This window comes from Lissotriton helveticus, chromosome 9 (genome assembly GCF_964261635.1).
Source record: "Lissotriton helveticus chromosome 9, aLisHel1.1, whole genome shotgun sequence".
Classification (NCBI taxonomy): Eukaryota; Metazoa; Chordata; class Amphibia; order Caudata; family Salamandridae; genus Lissotriton; species Lissotriton helveticus.
This window is the reverse complement of record NC_136070.1, coordinates 927,462,611-927,482,451: the sequence shown is the minus strand read 5'-3', so window position 1 is coordinate 927,482,451 and position 19,841 is coordinate 927,462,611. Positions and strand designations below refer to the sequence as shown.

Genomic DNA, 19,841 nt, shown 5'->3' with positions numbered 1-19,841 from the left:
AGGTCCTAGAAATGTGTATTTCGCATTTCTAAAAGAAATTTAGGAAGTGCTTGACTTGAGCCTTTGGTTTTTGGTACTTGGCACCAGCACTTAATTGCTAACACCCACATATGATGACAGTCTGTCACATGGTGCCGCTGTTTGTTTTATTTATGATGAGCATAACAACAGTTTTTAAATAATTCAATACACATTAAAATAACTAATACCTGCCATTCAAGCCATTCTTATCGTTTTGGGGGCCTGGAATAGTCTGAAGTGTCACACTTGTGAGAACGGGATGGCTGGTAGGTGTGCTTGTACCATCATTGGCAGCATGGAAGGGGCAATGGGTGGTGCAAGCTGCAGTGGCCTCCTGAAGAGAGCCCTGACACTTATTATTATTATTTCTTTTTACAAAATACGCACTGGATTTAAGGAACCCTGGGCTACCTGCACTACTCTGTATAGACTATATTTAGGATATTTTATCTGAGATATTGAGTTGTGATTGTTTTCACACATTTATGCACCAAACCGAATGGCCTGAACTTGATTTGTGCGAATTGAATATCTAAAGGCAAAAAGAGAGGACAGGAGGCAAGAGTTTTTGATAAAGCTATCAACAAGACAAAAGCCAGATTGATAATGCCAAAAATCTGGTGAAGCTGGCACAGTTGTGTTATGCTGGTTCCACCCTAGGGTGGAATGGTGAACTCTACTACATATAACACTAATCAAAGCCATATTGATTTCTATTACAATAGTATAACGAAACAGATGGAAAAGCCAGGCTGTCAATGAACATCACTGTCAGTGCAGAGTAAGATCAACTATTGAGTAATCTTTCACCCTGATTTCAAAGACCCAACACGGAATCTCTTCCAAATACTTCAGAAAGGCTGGGGAGAAGACAAGAAGCCAACAATAGACCTTGCTGGGTTTTAGAGTCACAGGAAAAAGAATTGAAGTGAAAAAGAGAAGGACAAAGACAGTAAAAATTGATGGCAGTTCACCCCTCATTCAGACTTGCCATCTTTTCATATGCACCACAAGCAGCGTGATAGTGGCTCGCTATTCCCCATGATAAATACATCCATGCAGTGCTGGAGATACCCTGCAGATGTTCATTTCTTTCGCCTGGGTGATTCTCCTTTCTGGGTCCCTTCACATAAGACAGTGGAGGCCGAGGTCCTTGAGTAAGAGGTGCCCTTTATTTAGTTGCAAACTTTATCTGCGATCTGTCTTTCACACGCATGTTATGCTGGCTGGAACAACTATCTGCTCCCAGGGACCCATGCTTCATCACGCCCCGTAGTACAACTTGACTCCTTGGTGTGGTAGTCCCTCCTGACAATAGGGAATCAAGGAGAAGAGCCACGTCACAAAGTATAACTTTCACTAGTGAAACTATGGCCTCCTCCCGTGGCATATGGGAGGTGGGGAAGGATGCTGCAGACAAACCTGTCACAAAATAGAAGGCAAACATTCTCCGTGCCGGCCTAGTATGAGCTGAATGTGTTAAACTGTAATGTAATCTACGTTACGACCTGTGTTTTGAGCAGGTAAATCAACCTCTGTCCGGAAAAGCAAAAGGTGATCACATTGGTACAAACTCTACACTCCCCTGCAACCGAATCCTTCTAGTTGTATCCCTTCATTTGCAGGATGCATATTCCTGCCATAATTTCTTCTGTATCTTTGTTTCATGGCGAGTGGGGGGCATTCTCATGTCAGTCATGTTGCACCATCTTTGGATCTGATGTCATATAGCACTGTGGTGGTCCCAGCAGGGGTCACATACAAAGAACAAATGGTGCTTTTTTCAGGTAACACCACTGCCCGTAAAGGAAATGCAATATTACTGAAGGGTAGCCCTTCCCATCGTCCTATTTCATGCAGCACTGCTCAAAACTGATTCCACAGAGAGCTCTGTGTCCCACCGCAACAAGCTATTATTGAGTGCTCATGAAGCTTGGACCTTGGGGTATTTGCCTGTCTCGGAAGCCTTTGTCTTCCTTTCACTAAGGACAGGAATATTGTAATTGTGGTTCAATAGCACTCGTACAGAGCACAATCTGCCTTGGTATGCCATTGCATGCTGATCCTAGCTGATAATGCCCTGCTGATGCACTATCTAAACAAAAGGGGGCTGTGAGTCTCTTCAGCTCTGCCAAGAACCAGTACCTATTTATTTGGGCAATTGCTGAACTCCACGTACTTGCAAGACTGATCCTCTAAATAACCTGCTGGCCTTTCATAAAAAAAAATATTCTTAAATATTTGTTTTGGAATTTCAATCAAAGGAGGTGTCTTTTAGGTGAACCTGTTACTGCCTGCAACTAACACGGAATATTTTCTGTTCCTTTCCAGGGAGTCTCTATGAAAAAGGCCCCCGCAGTTACTCTGAAAGGCAGTAGGGAATTACCTTTATCTGCCTGCTTTCGCTGATTTTTATGATCACTTTGGCCCTTCAGAGATTGTTGTTTACCCTGACTGTGATGGTCCTCATAGCTTTGGGGTGGACTGGAGAAACCCTTCACACTGAGTTATTTTTTCTCAGGATTCAATCACTGCAGTTGTTGTGTACCCCAGAGTCTGGGGTATTGGCGTCCGGCAACATTAACATATGGAGGAGGGGCTCGATGCCCAAAATCACATCATTTATGTTACATGGAGCCACGTCATTTATGTTACATGGAGCCACGTCCGGTGTCTCCAGCAGGCAGTAGGAAAGGGAAAGATTTCCTCCCTTGTGCAACGTGATTCCAACCGATTGGTTGAAGCAGACTAATCCAGCACTCATTGGGGGGCGGCCTGTGGCTGCAATCCCATGGTTGTTTCTCAGCCCTGGGAATGTGCAGTTCGAAGTAGGCATGCCATATTGGCCAGCTTTTAACAGCCAGCCAAGCTGACATGCGCACTGACAGTGGCTGCAGTAATAGTGCAATCAGAATCAGCTGCCGCTGGTCTGGGGTACACAACAACCACAGTGATGGAACTCAGCCTGAGAAAAAAAGATCAGTGTGTCTCCATAAATGTGCACAATAGCCTGCAACCAGAGAGAGAGAGATCTAATACGCCGCTCGTTAAAAAGAGGAGCATCCTTTCAAAAGAATATTATTTTCTTCTTTGAGTTCAGCCTAAAGCTTTTTAAAGTTCTGACAATTTATTTCGTGCAGAGTTTAACTGAGAGCTATTAAAAAATAAAAATGATTTAAGTGTCACTGTTACCTGTGCACACATCACTGCTGATCGTCCCAACAAACAGATCTAAATAAATCTCTCCTTTACTTTATTTACCAACATGCATGGACCTTTTGTAATCAGGAAAATTCAATCCAACCCCTCCGTTACTCGCCATTAAAACAATAATCTTCCCCAATGAGAACTGAAAGCTGAGCGATTGTTCATCTCTTTAGCTCGCTTGTCGTTTTATGCATGTATTTGAACAGGTGAAAGGCATATGCTCTGTTCCAGGTGCACTGTCTGTGTTGCTGCATCAGCAAAGCGGAGGTTGTAGGGCAGGCTATGCACATGTTTTTTTAGTTGACAAAACACCTTGCAACCACACGTGCATCCCGATGTCACATGGTACCACTTATCACAAATGTAAGGCACAAAGAATGAAAACATTTGATTCTTGATAAGATCACAGTAGAAATTTCGAGCTATGTTGGTGTCAAAAAATAAATTGGCACACTTATTTTCCCTCAGACCAAATGTTAGTGTCTAAAGAAATTGGCACACCTATTTTACCTCTGACCCCCGGAGTGTCGCAGAGACTTCCCGTCAGGGGTTTCTCCCACTCTTAAAGAAATAGGCAGTGAAACACCCAGTACAACAAAATAGACCATAATACATGCCAATATTTTAGAAAAGGAAAGTGGGAGATTTCGAAATAAAATCGGGGGAATTTATTTTTCCTAATGGCTTGTATTGAAGCAGAGGTAATTTTATGTGAGAGACAGCAACAATAAAGGCATTTTTGGCTTCAAAAAGTGGCAGTATTCCGCCTGAATCGGGCCTGTTGGCATGTATGGGTCATACCTTCTGAGACCAGGTTCAGAAGAGAGCTTAAAAAACACTTGTTCCTTCACTAATGGGACTGGGCATGGGTTGGGTACGGGGGCTCTAGGATCTTCCACTTTCTACAGCGCGGGGACGCGCCGGTGGGCGTAACCAGGCGCTTTATAAGCTCCCTTAATAATAATAATAATAATACACAGGCTGAGAACAGCTGCCTGTAGTGCTAGTAGCACTCACATCAGTCTCGCAGAGCTGGGAACACGTGGCAGAACTGGGGACACGTGGCAGAGCAAATACCTTGCCTCAACCTGCAAAAAAGTGGATTGGTTGATCATTGTTAAATAACCACCATACTGGTATACTTTGAAGTAATTGCTTTTGAAGCAAAACACTGAAATACAACCCACGATGTACATCATGGTTAACTAATTTCAACCCTCTAAATACAGCATGTTGTGCTCTATTCTAGCTCATTTCTTTTTCGCAGTGCTCCATTGGACTGTTGTGGTAGTTTTTTAAGATATATAAATTGCAAAGCCAGCATTCAATCGTGTGGTCTGCTACATATCTGGACCTTTGGGATGTGCTTAAAAGAACTGAACAGTCTAGACATGGAGCAATAGTGGTAATAATCCACAGCTGCTCCGCTTGAGCTAATCACTATGGACCCCATACAATCGTAAGTAACATTTGCCTGATGAACGGTAAACAAAGTTAATGGTTTACTGCCTGCCAAGCTCTGTGGGGCTCCTCTATTACTTTTGTGAAAGGCAGAAGCCTAGCCAAACATGGCGATATTGGAGGCTGGTGTCACTCCTTCTGACACAGCAGGATTTCTCCTTTCCAATCACCATAGTTGATATCTAAGAAAGGGTTAAGGCATATGGGGCTGATAATTGATTTTTTATTTGCAATTCATATCAGTGAATTGCAGCTGGTTAAATAGGCAGAAGTAGCCCTGGCAAACAACGCTAATTGCCAATGAGCATGAGCATAGAAATGGACACCTCATGATCAATACTTCTTGCCTAACTACACTTTGCATTCTAGGACGTGTAGTTTGGCTCGGTCATGATAAGTGGGATTCGAATACCCAGCCTGCATCATTTATTGCAATTATTTTATCGAATTACCAGTAAAACACATAACTTGTAGCTCTTTGTAATTTGGTTTTGTTTATATTTTGTGTAAGAGGCCAAACCAGGGTCCCTGTTTACATTTAGCATTTCTTCCTGTCAAAGTCTGCATCAGCAGAGAGGTAACATGCACTTAAAGAAATTCTTGAAAACATGAAATTAGGTTGATAAGACTATTTTTGAGAGTTTGACTCGTGCTTTGGCTTTTTGGGAAGCAGCAATATGAATAGAGATCAGGAAGCACAAGATTTGTTTAATAATTTACAGACTGGTAGAACCAGTAAGCCCACAAATGTGCAACAACCTACTAAGAATGTGGGACTTAAGGAGAAATTTAAGAGATTAGAATATCTTAAGAAACAAGAACTGAATAAATGGTGGGACGCGGCCACCCTTAAGCAGTATCTGATCCTCAACAGAATACCTAGGGGTCTCAGATCTCAGATTATGCCTACCTACGAAGACCTGGAATTAGACCTATTAGACAGATGGGAAAAGGAACTAACCTCATCCTCCAGGAATTTGATGAATTTACTAATTGAAAATGCGGATCGTAAAATCAAGAAATTACTGGAGGAAATACATAAACTTGAGGAGGAGATTAAGGAACTCAATATGCCTGAGGCTACTGTCAAGAATTATACTATTCTTGATAATTATTTAAACGATCTTCAGGCTGACATTAAACGTAGGAAGGCACGTAAATTACAACGGGATGAAAGGGATTATAAAGCAGGCCGCGTTTTCACCTTTGCAAAACGTTTTGATTATCTGATTCAACAATCCCGGGGATCTAAACAGAAGTCAACTGCCACTGCTAGTGCGAGTGAGACGGAATTATCCTCGCTGGCTAGCAGTGAGAGTGAGGAGGTGGGAGGTGCATTGCAGGCTGATGGAGTTGTGGAGGACAACAGCAATAATTTTTTAGAGGAAGTGAAACGGGTAAGAATAGGGAATCGGGACAGTACCTTCAAAGGCAGAGGTGGGGGACTGTCAAGACAAGACGAGGATCCAGGGGCAAGGGGTCAGCAGGCTCCAAGAAGAGGAATGAGACTCAGGTCGTGGAAAGATTAATTCAGAGTCCCAATGTACCGAATTGGGAATTGGAGATTATTAATTTGTCAAATTTGATTCTCACTGATGATATGATCTCTTTGTTGAAAAAGGGTCTTGGTTTCTGTCCGAATGTATCGTCAGATTGGTATCATGCTAAAATTGATGTATATAAGTTTGTGAGATTGTTGAAAATCAAGAAACATTTTGTGCATGTACCTATTAAAGCTATAAGTTCTGAATACTCACAGACCCTTAGTGATCTGAGTATAGAGGGAGCGAATGCAACCAAACTACTACTTTCACTAACAGAAAACGAACATGATCCTATCACGATGGCCAAGCTATTGGACGACCTTGAAATCAATAGATTTATGAGTGAGAGTAGTGGCTTGAAACTAAAATCTAAGTGGACACCACAACTGAGTACAGGCAATACAATAGATACTTTTCACAGGATGGTGGAATTGGATATAGATAAATTGATTGATAGGGGCTCTAGGAGCGGACATCAAAGAAAGCCAGATAACTTGACTAGCTCAGAGAGGGCGGCACTGAGGACCTTGAGAGATAATGACGACATCACCATTCGTATGGCGGATAAAGGTGGTAATATTGTCGTCATGGATACCACTAAGTACAATGCAGAGATTTATACTCAATTAAATGACTCTCGTTATTATGAGGTACTTAATGGGAACCCCTTAGACAAATTAAAAACCAGTATTAATATCAACCTCAAGGAGTGGTATGACCTGACTCTTTTGGATAATGATGAATATAACTATTTGATTGTCTCGACACCTAGAGCGCCCTGTATGTATACGTTGCCTAAAATCCACAAAAACAGAGACCACCCACCAGGGAGACCGATTATCTCAGGGATAGGTGGACCCACTGAAAAGATTTCACAGTATATTGATGTATTTTTAAGACCATATGTACAATCGTTGCCCTCTTATATTCAGGACACAAAGCATGTGCTCAATATTATGTCGGATGTGACATGGGAGGAAGGGATGTACTTGGTAACATTAGACGTGGTTTCTCTCTACTCTAACATTGAACATTCCCTTGGTATTACAGCAATAGAGACCTTTCTCAACAAGAGATCAGTAGAGTTGTTTGAACACACGGGGATGCTGTTAGACATGACTGATATTGTCTTGAAGAATAATGTGTTCTTATTTGATCAGAGATGGTACAGACAGCGCCTTGGGACCGCGATGGGTTCCAGATTCGCTCCGTCTTTTGCTAACCTCTTTATGGGGTGGTTTGAGGCGGAGTGGATCTGGGGCCATCGGGGACAGAGATGGATAGAATATATCCAATACTGGGGCAGATATATCGACGACTGTCTCATGATCTGGACTGGTTCGCTTGCTGACTTACATTGTTTCTTTGACTACCTAAATGGGAATGATGTTAATTTACGGTTTACTACCAAATTTGATATGAAGAGAATAGAATTTTTAGATGTTGAACTATTTGTGAAGGATATGGGACTCTGCTCTAGGATGTTCAGGAAAGATACGAGTTGCAATGCGGTGTTATATGCAACTAGCTGTCATCCAAACTGTCAGAAAAGATCTATTCCCTATTCAGAGATGACCAGAGCAAGGAGGAATTGCTCGGAAGACGAGGACTTTGAACATAATTTACAGGACATGTCAAATAGATTCATGGCAAGAGGTTATAACAGAGGAATAATTGGCAAGGCTAGGAGGAGGGCTAAGAATCTACAGAGGCAGCATACTCTAGCTAGTAAAGAGACAATTGGTGATCGTATAGATAAAGTGAGGCTGATCACACAATATAATACTGAGTCTAATATATTGTATTCTATCATTAACAGACATTGGCACCTACTAAAGGCGGATAAGGATTTACTGCCATTCATAACTACCAAACCCTCTATTACGTACAGGAAGGGCAGAACACTAGCCAGCGATTTAAGCCCAAGTTATCCCATCAAAACAAGGAGAGAAGTGTGGTTTGATGATCTGAGGAAGGGCTTCCATAAATGTGGGCGTTGTAACTCATGCAGATGGGCAGAGAAGAAAGTACTACGATTCAGCTACAATGGCTCAGACACATATGCCATCGATGTATTCATCAACTGTGACACGACTTATGTTATATATGTCATTGCCTGCTCATGCGGTCAGATATATGTGGGTAGCACCATTAGGAGACTGAGGGATAGAATGGTAGAGCATTTCCGAGCGTGGAAGAATGGGGACACCAGATACCCTATTGCAGCCCATAGTGTACAACATCATGATAAACAGGAACAACACCAATTCAGTTACCATGGAATAGATCATGTTGCAGTAGACCCTAGAGGTGGTAACAGACAACTCAAGTTAAGAAGAAGAGAGGTAATCTGGATTATGAAGCTTCGGGCAGTAAGTAGGGGTTTGAATATTGACAATGAGTATCAATATTACTTGGGGCAGGATTAACATTGTCCATGTTGAGGATTCTGGCTTCATATAGGATAATATGTATGTGATACTATTAGAGAAGAAATATGTTATGCACTGTGTCTGTTTCTATGTACTAGACAATGTATGGGTTGAGAAATGTTGGGATCCTAATATTAGTCTTATGTATTTTCTCTCAACTGTAGATATTTTCTGCCGAGAGGATCTTTACTTTCCTCTGAACTTTGCAAGCAAATATTATGTTTTACTGATATGTTTCAGTGTATGTTACGGAATGTATAGTTAGATAACTGTTACAATAGGAAATTGTCTTTCCTTCTGTTGGTGGGTAATCTGCCTGTACACCTTTTCTTTCTTTATTTATGGTATCCCATAGTACACTTGGCTACACAAGGTGTTTAATTATTTTACTTTGGCTTGGACTCGACTATGGAACGCGTCCGTTATTTCCTTATGCATTGGCAGTGGTTAGATTTGTTATCTAATTGAACAACCATAGGATTTTTTAGACTTATCGAGGCTACTGACTTGCGCCTCGTTCTCCACTCACCCTATGCATCGGTGGATATGAATTGACAACATGTAGGTGATAGCGACAAGATTAGGTAGAATCCTATTATTTTCAATAAGAAAGATCGGAATTTCTGTCTACAACAATTATACAGGACACGCTTATAATATTTGCGGTGGCACATTACTTTTATTGTCACCCAACGATTAATTGATAACTATATGACACGGAGGACGCGTTAACATAAATAATATCATCTCTCTATATTGGATTGCATAGATATGGTAAGAGAATTTTGTAATAATAATATTGAGATTGACTTTAGCGCGAGTACACCATTAAAAGATGGCGACTATGCTTTAGACTATATCTAGGCATTTCAAGATGGCGCTCACAGCTATAGCGCGACACCATTACAATATGGCGACTATGCTTTAGCCTATAACTTGGCATTTCTAGATGGCGCTCACAGCTAACGCCGGAGCGCAGCGAGGACACTTGCCGCTGTATTACGGGTGAGTGCCTTTGTGTTTCGAGTCCGTAACAGGGTTTGTAATGCGTGTATGACTTAGGTAGGATGCCTGGTCCTTAATGGCTTCCTTCGTGTTTTTTAGGTCGGGACGGTGATGAGGTTCCACTAATTCAGACTACCCTCGGTAAGATAATTATGTGGGGGTAGTATTTTAGAGTATCTACTTATGATACCTAAGAGTCTATCACTTACAGATTTTCTCCGATTATTTTCTTGTCTTTTTGAAGGTCCTTGACTACTTAAAATTGGTACACGTAAATGACATTATTGAATGATACGGATTCGTCTGGGGACCGGGCGTTATTGTTGTGACACATAGGTGAGAACGTACTAAGTTTATAACAACTGTCACAACTACCAGCATTATGTATGTGTATAGTGAATACTTTCGCTATTTAATTTTTAGCGCCCCAGCACACAGTGATTTACAGCATTGGAGTGGGTGAGTGGAGGTTCTATTTTCTAGGCTTACATTAATGAGTTATATGCACAGTTGGTTTATGCTCGTTATGTCATAAGGATATTTTTGTTTTAGCAGGACTGTGACAGAGATGATAAGATATTTCAGGTGAAAGAATCACCACTAGATAGTGGGTGAGTTACTGATTTACACCCGGATTTGGAGTAACATACGCTAACTAATGTCGGGTCCATTATTGAATATGACGTATTATGACTTTCATATGATAATATGAATTATGTTTTTCGCTTGATTTTGTTCCTTTAACTACTGGAGCTATTTGGATATGCGGGCTTCTGCTAGGAACGTAGGGAGCAGTTGAACATATAATTTGAGAATAACTGAGTAATGTCTGTCTTTTATATTGTACAGACATTTGCCGTAATTTTTCTGGATTGGAGAACAGAAGTTTAGAGAGGATTACAAATATATTGCTTTAAGGTGAATACTATACCGCACTTTACTCTTATTCTTCTGCTATTGACACATAGAGTACACACTTTATGTTGGTGACCTTTATTTGTTGGATTTCTTCTTTCCTATTTTTCTCCGGTCTGGAGCCTACACATTAGTTGCACATAAGGATTTTCGGAGGTGATGGGGACTTTATCTTCCTTCCCAATAGTGATTAATATGTATGATTCTAATATAGGGCCTTTGTATATTGTGTTACAGCCCTGAGGAAGTCTATGTGTGGAATGTACACACGACGAAACACGTGTTGGCAACCTTACCTTCACCATTTGAATTGATGTATTGAAGAAATATATATTGGAACTTGATCTACTTGGAACATTTGGAATAAAACTTGGAAGGACAATTTGATGACAATTCCTATACTATTTGTGGTTTACTGATTGATTGGAAGCACAAGGACTACTGGATATAATGATTATAATTTAATTGTGTGCTCAGGGGCGTATAGTACTGTTCTATTTCTGTTTTGTACAGAAAGACGGGGGTGTTGGATACACGCCCTTCCTCTAGATGCACCAAATCTGACTAAGAATATAAGTTACACATTTCCCTGATATTAAGAGGAGCGCCCTGAGTTTGTTTGTATCCCATTTTTTGAGGCTTTTTGGCATAGGTGAGCACAAAGTGCAAGATGCGGATGTGACCATTTTGGTTTGCAATGCAATTACATTAAATCCTTTGCCTCAATAATGTCAGTCAGTCAGTCAATCAGCTTTATTTCGATAAGAAAAATATCTTAAAAGCATTTACATAAAAGAACAGATAAAAACCATAGCATTTAAAATCCATCGGCTAATCAATTAAAAGAATGTGCTTTCCAATAAATTAGATAAAAAGTCCAAATACATGGCCACAATTAAACAATAACTTTCAGCCGTTTAAATCTGATCGACCAAGCCCAGCCTAGGTATTTGGACATACCACAAACGTACAGGGGCCGGGTGTCCTACATCAAAATTCGCAAAGCGACTATATGATGTCTGGTACCTAGCTCCCTGCATAGAGGTTTTAGCCACCTGGATCTCGGAGATTTGTAAGCCAGGCATTCAAATAAAAAGTGGGCAACAGACTCCACTCTAGAGATGCAAAATATACAAAAGGGAGAAGTTTGCGCCGGAATATTCCAGCGAGCAGTCAGTTCTCTCAGTGGCAACAAGCCCACCCTAAATTTAAAATACAAAGCCCTATCAAGGGATTTTGAAATCAAGTCCAGGTAAGGTTCACAAAAGGCCACATCCTTGATCCCGAGGAACTCAATAGTTGTCCTGGTTTGCTTGGGATTGGAACTTAATTTGTCGGATACCCACTGCCAGTACATAGTCTTCAGGACAGCTTTGGGGGGAGCGCTTTTGGATACCCAGATCTTCCTGTCAAAGTCTGCATCAGCAGAGAGGTAACATGCACTTAAAAAAATTCTTGAAAACATGAAATTAGCTTGATATGATTATTTTTGAGGGTTCGACTCGTGCTTTGGCTTTTTGGCATAAGTGAGCACAAAGTGCAAGATGCGGATGTAACCATTTTGGTTTGCGATGCAATTACATTAAATCCTTTGCCTCAATAATGACAATTACATATTGATAAATGAGCCGTTTTGAATTTATGTTCATGCAAATAGATATTGGAATAAACACCAGTAATTTTAGAAGCTTGTGCACTGTGCTCACTTGCCTAGACAATTTTCACCAGTCTTTAGCACACATAACCTTGGCTGCGGTGCACAGTGGCCCTCCATTGCCGTACACCGAGTAACAAAATTAGAGGGAATATTGCTCCAGACCCTGTCACTCAGAAGGTTATTTTCACCAGTCAGACTGCATATGCATGCCTGGTTCCTGAGTTTCAGAGATAATTACTATATTTCTAAGATAGTAGAATCAATCCAGCACAGGCACATGTGATTAAAGATGCAGAATCCTGCATCCCGGAATGAATGCTTTCAGTAGGTAATAGGAACATTAACATCAACACATTTAAGGGATATCTTGATGCTTAACTCTTAAGCATGGACCTATCTAGAGAAATTACATTTCATTACTCTTCATCCTCATTTAAAACAGGGATTAAATATGAGATTGCATCTTACCCGGTTCAGTGGTCATAATTGCTTATATGAGTGGGAGATACTTTAATATCCCACTTTTTCCAATTTCGAGTGCGGAAGACAGCATTTTTGAAAACTTCTGGCATCACTGAGCTTCTTATGTTACTTTTCTTTACTATTTTTTCCAACGACAGGATTGCATTTTGTATTAAAGCTTAATTTCTACCAAACTACTATAATTTACTAACCAGACTACCTCTAGGTGTATAGCCCCCAGCATATCTGATTTATTTTAAAAGTTTTATATAGCGCTGGCTAGACCCGGAAGTATCAGAGCGCTTTACATGAGCATCAGATCATAGTTACAGGTTACATCGTTACAAAGGTTACACAGTTCTTAGAGCATGGCAACATAGTTACTTGTAAGGTCGAGATAAACAATAAGCACAAATACGTAAGGGGAAAAGAAGGCAAGGTGAGAGATTCAGGGGAGGGGGTTGGAGTAGGGGAAGTATATAGAAAATGAAGGTGGAAAGAGGAGGGGAGGGTGCGAGACACAGCATGGGGAGAGGAGGGGAAAGGTGACGGGGACACAAACCGGTAGAGGAGTCATGGCAACGTCCAAAGTCCAGTAAGCTGTGATCCCAGGGGAAGTGGTATCCCTTCCCTATCTCTATTGCGAGAGGTTCCCTTTACGCAGTGGACTCTCTCAGAGGGGTCTCTGAGACTCCAAGGCCAACATACTGTATCCTTCCTCAAAAAGGGGAGAGGGAGTGCTTTGGCAAGGGGTGCCATACCATACCTCAAGAGTGAGTGGCTCCCTTGGCGCAGTGGACTCACTCAGCGGGTTCGCTGAGACTCCAGAGTATAAATATTGGATCTTTCCCCAATAAGGGGAGAAGGAGTGCTTAGTCAAAGAGCACAAAGGACAAAGGATGCTAGGCAGAGTAGCAGGCAAGGGGAGAGATTCACGGGAGAGAGGATAGAAGCTAGGGAAGAGACAATAAGGAGGGACGAAAAGAAGTCTGTCTAAAGACCAACTGGGTAGGTGACGACCAAGGAGGGAATCCACGTCCCATCTCCCCTATAGCTAAACTAACTAACTCCATCGGGCATCAGACAAAATAGTTCAGTCTCAAAACATTGAAAGAGGAGGGAGGGAGAGACCTAAATAGAGGGAGGATGCAGTAGGAGACGACAGGAAGTGCAACAATGTGGTTCAACAATATACTAGAAGAAGATCAACAAATAAACATTAAATCAAACAATCAGCAATACAATTAGGGGAGGAGAGAAAAGAGAGAGAAAGTAGTGGGGCGTAGGGGAGGAGGAAAAGTGAGGATAAGGGAAGAGAAAACCGTAGAGACGAAAGGAAGGCTGTCTAAAGACCGACTGGGTAGGTGACGACCAAGGAGGGAATCCACGGCCCATCTCCCCTATAGCTAAACCAGGTAGCTCCATTGGGCATCAGACAAAATAGTTCGGTGATCTGATGCTATGAGGTAGCTAAGAAACCATGGAATGAAAGAATTTGACAGAAACCATGGGTTGACACAGAATTCAATAAGTCTCCATGGCTATCTGATACATAACCATATGTGGACTGGGCTATAAAACATTTGTTATTTGCCATCTTGTAGTCCCTCAAGGTGTCAGTTCTCTGAATGCATCAGACTGAACTTGCTTTCCTTGGACCTATGTTGACCCACCAATTACTTCAGGTTTTTAAATTGGTACCTTATTATTTTCACTTCCTGTGGGTTAACAACCGTGTGAAGAAGCACTGCATCATTTGTAAGTGGACATCTAGTATCTAGCAGATCCTCCACAAAGACATGTATGAATGGATTAAGGAATAACAGGCAATTACGTTTACCGTGTGAACCTGATCTTCAGTGGATCCTCTAACTCACTTTTTTCAAGGTATTACATCATCCCTTCCTTCACAGGTGGTGATTCCTTTAAGTTTCCTAAGTTTGATTCTTGGCTGACTGACTGGTAGTTGCCAACGAGAACCAAGCTCATGGTTAGAGCAAATCTGATTGTTAGTGGTGCTCCCACACTCTTCTTTCCTATAATATATCCTCTGTGGTACATTGCTTTCTCCACCAAAAGACTTGCCAACTCCTCCGATCTTCATCCAAGTGTGTCTTGTGAGTTTTTCATTGTTTACTTGAGAGCGCGGGTGCTCAGGCGGTTAAGAGTCGGTTCACAAAGCATGGAGTCTCACTCCCCTATTATTAGATGGTGGGTCCAAAAAGGTCTGTGTGCAGGCCCCACACAGCACTACCCCCATAACCATCCAACAGTGGAAGCAGTCAGACTCATCAGTCTCCTTCACATCCCAAATAAATGGAACCAGGATGTCGCAGACTCCTAGAGGATGTGTCTTATAATTACCTGTTGTCACCAGGCACAACACAAAGGGCCTTCAGCACAGGGCATGAGTTAGGTCTCTCTAGGTTGAACATCATATTAATCGACTAGTTGGCAATTAAGCTGTAAACGTTACCAAAGTGGCTGGTGAGTGACAGCCATCTAAAGATCAGAAACCATTAATTCACTCTTATCGCTCCTACATATTGAACAAGATCTTCTAATCTTAGGCTTGTACAATCAGCCGTTATACACTCGAGCCTAACTCATAATCAGGGCCACAGAAATTATGCGACAGGGGAACACCAAATTATGCAACAGGGAGTACCAAATTATGTGACACAAAAAGGCATATTATGCGGCATATTGCAGCACATTTTTTAAAAATAGTATTACTTGGTTATTTTGTGATTTTTACACATGGCAATACTGTCTGGGTAAAGATTTCACTCCTTTAGTCCCAGTTTAACAACCAAATACAGAAATAAGCAACTGCAAGATGGCCAGTTAACGTTTGTGAAGTGCCTTCAACTACGTGCGAGCAGGACACCATGTTTTAAGTAACTTTTGATCTGTTTAAGCTAGAAACAACTTTTTTTGTTAAAATCTGCAGATTATGCAGCAGATAATGAATTATGTGGCAAATACAGCGAACCCGAAATTATGCAAAAAAAAAGTCACGGATGTAGAATTGCATAATTTCAGTGGCCTGCTCATGATGTAGAATAGCTCACGGAAGTCAGGGGATACTTTTCCAGTTAACAGACTAACAAAAGGGGTGGCACCACTCCCCAGTGAACTGCACTGTTATTTTATCTTGGTCGCACAGGCTCCAATACATGCCAATAATGAGGCCCTCGACAAATTCTTCTGATGATTCCTACTCTACATGCAACCAAGTTTACAGCTGCTCTTTGTCCAATCAGACATTTGAATAGATTTCTGAATAACATTCTCCCTATGAGGCAAACGCATATTCCTTGGGATGAAAAGAGAATGGGTTTGAGTTGAGAGAACAGGAAGCAGTGGCGCTCTAAGCAATGTGATCACTGGGCTGAACTGTAGGTGCAGTAGGCACGCGGTGCAAAGCAGGACAGGGGAACACAAACCCAATAGGAAAAACAACCCCTGCACTAGTGTAGGAAGGCCTAAACCAAAACAGAAGAAGAACAGATCCTGGTATCAGGACTCGAAATAACGTGCAAAATGAAATGTACGTGAAAGTTCAAATAAACGTCAAGCACAAAGGTTCATATAGGTGAAGAATATTTATAAGTCAATTGTTGGTCAGTACAGAAAATAATAGTGTGTAACTGAAGGAATGAGTCGATGAATACCCCCCACCGCTCCGGGTAGTGGATCCACTACCCGGACCTCGCACGCCGCTCGGACGCACGGACCTGGTGCGTTGTTTTTCTCCGTCTTAGGTACCTCGGGAAGTTCTGGACGCACCCGTCTCTGACTTCCATTCCCACTTCGAGGAGCGGGGTATTCAGCGACTCATTCCTTCAGTTACACACACGTGGCTGGCTCTTAATTAGATACCGCCACCACGATCTTGATTACATTATAGCCTTTCAGCCCTGATGAGTCCCATCTCCTTCACGGTGTGACGAAACACGAGTCGGCTGGCTATTATTTTCTGTATTGACCAACAATTGACTTATAAACATTCTTCACCTATATGAACCTTTGTGCTTGACGTTTATTTGAACTTTCACGTACATTTCATTTTGCACGTTATTTCGTGTCCTGATACCAGGACCACCTACTTCCTTGGCGGGTGCACAGGATCTGTTCTTCTTCGTATATTCCTTGGGATCTGGGCGTTAAAAACGGTTTCACATGTATGGCCAGAACAAACTCGGACTTCCTGTCTTATGCAGCTGGATGCATGTTTCTATGATTATGAAAACAATGCGCAGTCTGGATGTTCTTTAAGAAATTCCATTATACTTTTTTTCCTGTTTTTGACTCAAAATGAAAAGAAAATATGCTCATCATTCCCTCATTTTAGTTGCACTCCCAGTGATAACTCTCACGTAACCACCCCTTCTAAGAGTTTATGGCACAGCTGGCTGGCATGTGCATGCCGTCCTACAATGGGTTCACTCTAGAGATGGTAGATGCTGCATGGTTTGCAGGGAAATTTAAGGCTGGGAAAAAGAGACACAAAAAGATATTTGGAAGTGGGGTAGCCAAACTGATGAGTAAGTATCTATTTCCAGCAGTTAAAGATGAGTGTCAGTGCTAGACTGGGTCATCGGAAAAGAGTGGCAAAGTCATGACACTATGTTCTGGATGCTTGGTGTTGCTGGATATCTGGGCTTAGGGGTCAGATGGAAAAACTTGTTGTTAAGTGGTTAACATAAACTACAAGTTCATAGGCACCAAAGATGCAGGTTAAAGGAACATCACTGGATTTACAAGTAAAGGGGAAGAAACTGAGTGTATGTTGAAGGGGCAGCATTGAGTGTAAGCCTTACACCCCTATCCAGATCAATCACAAGCTTGCACTATAAGGATTTGGTTTACTTTGGTTTGGGATGGAAGGACATCTTTAGGTTTGAGAAGAAGGGACAGGACTGGTTGTAGAGGAAAAGGGTTGTCAGTTCTAGTGTTGGGAGGGAATGCTTTATTGGGCTTTAGGCAAGAGTGGAGGAGCAACTTGTGGTGCATGTTGGAAACAGTAATGGGTGGGGTGTAAAAGAGGAACATTTGCCGCCAAACAGACAGCTTGCTTCTTGTTTAAAGTAAAGCAGCATCAATGGGTTATGAAAAGCATTAATGCCAACGCTCCTTCACCAGGATGTTTCTTCTAAGCCTCACTCTCTTTTTCATGGACCCCCATGTGCATGATCGGTAACTATCAGAGTTTATTTGTGTGGTATAGAAAACCCAAAGACATGGGTTGTCGATTATATGAAGACTCTTCTTTAGACAAGAGGTGAAATGGGAGGCTTTAGTACAAAGTGTAGAATTACACTGAATGGAGTGTTAAAGGGAAGCCCTAGGATTGAGTGGAAAGGGCAATATTCCATGTGAAAAGGTGTTCAATGGAATCCCACAGCTTAAATGTCAGTTAGGTAGTTCTTTAGGAACCAATGATTTAAGTTCAGTCATGGATGGTAGGATGATAACTCTGAGCTTTACTGGACTTGAGCTCCTGGACCTAGCTTCAGCTACTCCTAAGAGCTCCTATGTGATGTAAATAAACGTATATAGCATGCTATTACCCAAGGTTGTCTTGCTGCTAGCATTCCAAAAAGAAAACCTACCAGAGCCTAAATCAGTTAATAATATTATTTATCTATTTGTGAGAAAAGGCCTGTTTTTTAGCGGTTTCCTGAACTTCCACAAATTTGGTTGAGAGCTTAAGTTTAACGGCAGAGTATTCCAAAGTTTGCTAGCACAAAAGGAAAAACTCCTGACGCCCCGTCTCGCTTTATTTATTCTGGGAAAAGCCACTAGTCTAGCAGAACTTGATCTATGCATACGATTAGGTGAGTGCCAGAAAAATATTTTTGGAAAGTATTCTGGTCCTGTCAGGTGAAGAGCTTTGAAATAATTCCTAGCCCTAACTGGCAACTAGTGCAGGCTCTGCAAAGATTGAGAAATAGAGGCAAATTTTGGAATTTTCAAAAGCAACCTGGCAGCTGCATTTTAAAGAGATTAAAGTTTTTTTCACCAAACTCTTCTGAGAACCCATATTTAAGGCATTACAATAATCCATCCTTGTGGTGACAGTTTTTGGTAATTCTAAAGGTATGGAAAGAAAAACCTTCTTTAGAGTCCTAAGTAGGAAGAAACAAGAGTAGACGGTTAGATTTATTTGGTCTGAAAAGCACAGTTTGGCGTCAAATATGACTACCAGATGTTTTGCCTTTTGGACCAGGGAGAGACGAGAACCAAGATTGGACGGCCACCATGAAGTCATTCCTAAAGAATGGTACCTCAGTTTTTTCTGAGTTCAATTTCAGATAGTTTCTTTTTGCATCAAGCTCATGATGTGAGCCATGCAATTGCGAAACTTTTTAGCCATTCCTTCAGCTTCAGATGATATCAACACCACAGTTTGTGTGTCATCTGCGTAGGGGATTACTGCAAAACTGTAGCTGCAGATAAAATTGGATAGCGGGTGACATAGGTTTTAAAAAGTGTGTGGCTAAGGGAGGACCCCTGAGGCACACCACACTGAAGGGAAAAAGGATCCGAGAGGAAGTCTCCAAGAGACATCTGTTCCCACATCTGTATCACACAAAAACGAGCTCAGCAAGGGCAGCGCGGAGTTCCTGCAGCCGAACATCTCGAGATGGTGGATAAGAAGTGAGTGGTTTAACCGTGTGGAAATCGGTGGATAGATTTAATAAAATCAACGCCTCCTTCCTGCCTTAGGCAACCACCATTCTTTTTTCTTCAGTGACTGTCAATAGGGTCGACCCCATACAGTGATTTGCTCTAAAGCCATTACTACGAGGAATCAAGAAGATTTTAATCCAAAAAATAGAATTTCCTCATTTAAAGCCCTTTCCAGCACATAAGATAGCATGGGGAGGCTAGATATAGGTCTATAGCTTTTCACATTCTGGCGTTCTAATGAGGGCTTTTTTACCAATGGGAGTATTGAGGCTTTCTTCCAGAGAACGGGAAACTGTACTGCAGTCAAAATTGTATTTAGTAGGTTCGTAAGATAGACAGACACTGTCCTGGTAACCTTATGTAAAACATGAGGAGGGCAAGGGTCAGAAGGAGTCACCAACTTTGTGGAGTTAATAAGATTGATTACTTTCTCCACAG

At 41.6% G+C, this 19,841-nt stretch overlaps 1 protein-coding gene across 1 annotated transcript in view; it reads left to right on the top strand.

Annotated features, from left to right (window-relative positions):
* Window positions 1–19,841, top strand: part of LOC144782019 (delta-like protein C) — an 81,110-nt gene that overhangs the window by 18,704 nt on the left and 42,565 nt on the right. The window lies entirely within an intron of this gene.